The sequence below is a fragment of the Helianthus annuus genome, chromosome 15 (assembly GCF_002127325.2).
Source record: "Helianthus annuus cultivar XRQ/B chromosome 15, HanXRQr2.0-SUNRISE, whole genome shotgun sequence".
In the NCBI taxonomy this organism is placed as follows: domain Eukaryota; kingdom Viridiplantae; phylum Streptophyta; class Magnoliopsida; order Asterales; family Asteraceae; genus Helianthus; species Helianthus annuus.
Genome location: NC_035447.2, coordinates 43,144,407 through 43,147,885, shown reverse-complemented (window position 1 = coordinate 43,147,885; position 3,479 = coordinate 43,144,407). Strand labels below are relative to the sequence as shown.

Genomic DNA, 3,479 nt, shown 5'->3' with positions numbered 1-3,479 from the left:
AGACCATGATGAGGACACTTTCTTAGTAGCTCCTTGAACCTTTCCCAAGTTTCATATAAGGATTCCCCATCCTCTTGTGAGTATGTATTAATTTCAGTCATTAATTTAGCCGTTTTAGCAGGAGAGAAATACTTATACAGAAACTTTTGGGCTAGTTCATCCCAGGTGTTTACCGAACCAACTGGGAAGGTATTAAGCCAAGCCTTAGCTCGGTCTTTTAGTGAAAATGGAAACATTCGTAGGCGGATGGCGTCATTTGATGCTCCGTTGATCCGAAAAGTATCACATATTTCCAAAAAGTTGGTAATATGTAAGTGGGGATCTTCATCCACAAGCCCGTGGAAGGTTGCAGAGTTTTAAAGCATTTGGATCAAATGCGGCCGAAATTCGAAGTTATTGTCATCGACATTCGGTGCATTGATAGCGGCGCCAAGATTACCTACGGTGGGTCGTAGGTAATCCATGAGGGTACGTTGATCCGCCATTGGAAATAGGTCCCCCGAAACTTTCTCTTGGTTTTTAGCTTTAAGTCTTTTTCTTAGAAAGCGCTCGGGTTCGTCTAGAGGTTCTTTTATGTCTCTACTGGAACTGGAGCTCATACACTACGTAGAAAGTTCAGGTGTGGCGTCTGGTTCAAAGTCCTGCAAAAAAATAAAAAGAACGTTGGTCAGAAGTTTCACCACGGCCCCGTGGTCGGAATTACAATGATTGTTTTCTGGATCCCCATTACAGGAAAGCTCGACACGACCCCGTGTTGCACCGACACGGCCCCGTGCTCAGCTCACTATAACTCGGAAAATAAAAACTGCCAGTAACAATGCTCGGCACGGCCCGTGTCCGACCAGGCACGGCCCGTGCTGAGCTCTGCAGAAGCTGAAAAATTTTAAAAAATCCTAAAAAAAAAGAAAAATAAGAAAAACGATTAGGTCGTTCATTCCTAACTTTCTTAAAATCCTTGTGTCCCCGGCAACGGCGCCAAAAACTTGATGCGTGTGTAGCGTTATATATTTTTAACTATATTTTTAGCCCTTTTTTTTACACTTTAGTCAAGTTTTAAATTTATAAAACACGATTTCTACTAACACTAAACACACATATGGGCAAGTGCACCCATCGTGAGGGTAGTATAGCATTGGTAAGATACCGAGGTCGTCCAAGGACACAAGAGCTTTTAGTACCGGTTTATCCTCAACATCTAATCAAATCAAAATTTTAGAAAAAGAGTTAAACATGAAAATAAAAACTAAAAATGCTGAAAATAAAAATAAAATAAAAATAAAACGGATAGACAAGATGAATCAGTTGGATCCGACTCGCCTTTAGTGTAACCTTTGATGTTTTCCGCACTTTAGCACTTTTTAAGAGATTATCTTAGTTATAGTAGTAGGCCCCTCTTTTGAAGGTGACGTTACCCTCAACCCAGTAGTTTGAGTCAGAAAGGATACAATCCTAAAGGGTTGAATTATTGAAAGATAATTAATTAAGTTATTAATGCGTAATGTGGTTGGCCCCTCTTTTGAAAGTGACGTTACCCTCGGCTAAATGGTTTGAGTCAGCAGGGATACAATCCGAAGTAGCCGGGTTAATGTATTAATAGTAGTTTACATATGAGGGGATCAAGCTATTCGCACCCCCCACCATCAAATACCAGTGGGTATTGAAGGAGGTCCTAGTAAGCTTGACCCAGGTCCTTGCAGGATCTATACACTGAACAAGGCAAGAACCTTGCCAAACCATTCCCTTAACCCCCGACCAGGTAGCCAGCATATCTCTATATAGACCGTAGAGATATGAATGGTGTAAACCTTTTATTTTATATAGACAGTAAAATAACGTCAAGACACCACGGACAAATGATAATGAAGTTTCACCTTCAACATAAGAAACTAGTTATTAAAGTCATTAATACAAAACCAAACAAAAAGTGCAAAAGTTTAAAAAACAAAAGTATTACACTAAATGCTTGTCTTCACCAAGTGATGTAAGAGACTTAGGCAAACATGGCCTTTGATTGTCAAGAACTCTTACTATCAATCTTAGATCCCCAGACTACTACACACACTCTATGATGGATGATGGATGATGGTGGTGGATGAGGGTGTTGTAATGGTGGTGGAGTGTGGGTGAAGTGGGAAAGAGGTGGTTTGCCAAGGGATGCCTTTGAAGTGAACCAAGCACCCCTATTTATAGCCTGTACAGAAGCCCGGACACGGCCCCATGTCCATTGGGCACGGCCTCGTGTCCATACACTTTCTCTTTCTTCATTAATTGCAGTTTGTCTGCATTAGTTGACCACGCCCCCGTGTCCGCTGGGCACGGCCCCGTGTGCAGAAGCGTATCTGTACTATCAAGATTTGCTTGGATTTTGTGAATCTTAGCGTTGACCACGGCCGTGTAGAGCTGGGCACGCCCCCATGTCGAGAAATAGAAGATTCTACTCTTTTGTCCTTTCTGCAGACACTTGGGCACGCCCCCGTGTCCGCTGGGCACGGGGCATGTTCAGCCTTCTGAAGTCTTATTTTTGCTTGGGAAGATGTTGTCGAGGGGTCGAGCATGCCACGTTTATTCCTTTTTTTGTATTTATGTTAGATTTGCTTGTGTTTTTGTTTCTTTTGTTCATTTAAGCTCTTTTAACCCTGAAAATACAAAAGGAAGACAAAAGCACACTTTTTCCAACATTAGTACTAAAAAAGGGTTAGTTTTATGCCTCATTTGATGTAATTTATATGTTTTATTTTACACACATCATCAGCAAGATTTGAGATTACCCGTTTCATGTTTTCCTCCGCCTTTTGTTTCTCTGACAACAGGCGGGACTTCCTCACCTTGGCGGCATCCAATAAACTATCTCGCCACTAGAGCTCGTCCATCATCTGTTGCATAGCTTGGCACGCTTGATGAAGCTCACGATTGTCTTGACCCCAATGGCGCTTTATCTCAGCAATCCTCTTAACCCTAGACAATGTCTATCAAAGTCGCATCAAACAACTGACTACAATCTTAACCCTCCACATAGGAAACTTCCGCTGGGGGAAGGCATGATCCACCCAGTGATTGACCACATGAGGATATATAAGACGAGTCGATTCAACAATCTTCCATCGCAGTTTGTAGGGTCTGTCAGGCATACGGGGGTCCCATGCAATAGTAGGCACGTAAAAACCTTCAATGTGGTTGCCTTCATCATGCACCACACCACTCGACCCACCCGCTTCATCAAAGTTGACTTCCCTGTCACTGGTAAATTCCAAGGAGGATGATGGTATATTGACAGGCATAGAGCTGGCGGGTGGGATTGTTGCCACAATAGCCTTTTTCTGACTCGACGCTGAGGGCGGATCAGGTAACAACCTAAGCATCTCTGTAACAGTGGTAGAGGGGGTTACTGAAGTACTCACAGTGGTGACCTCGGTAAAAAGTGGGGTGGCAATCTCCACATTAGTAAAAGGAGTTCCAGAACTAACGCCCACGGGCATATT

General features: G+C 42.9%; 1 non-coding gene across 1 annotated transcript; it reads left to right on the top strand.

Annotated features, from left to right (window-relative positions):
- Positions 1-107, top strand: LOC118487907. The gene has a single exon (XR_004882840.1). It is a non-coding gene; the product is annotated as a small nucleolar RNA R71 (small nucleolar RNA).
- Positions 108-3,479: the final 3,372 nt, after the last annotated feature.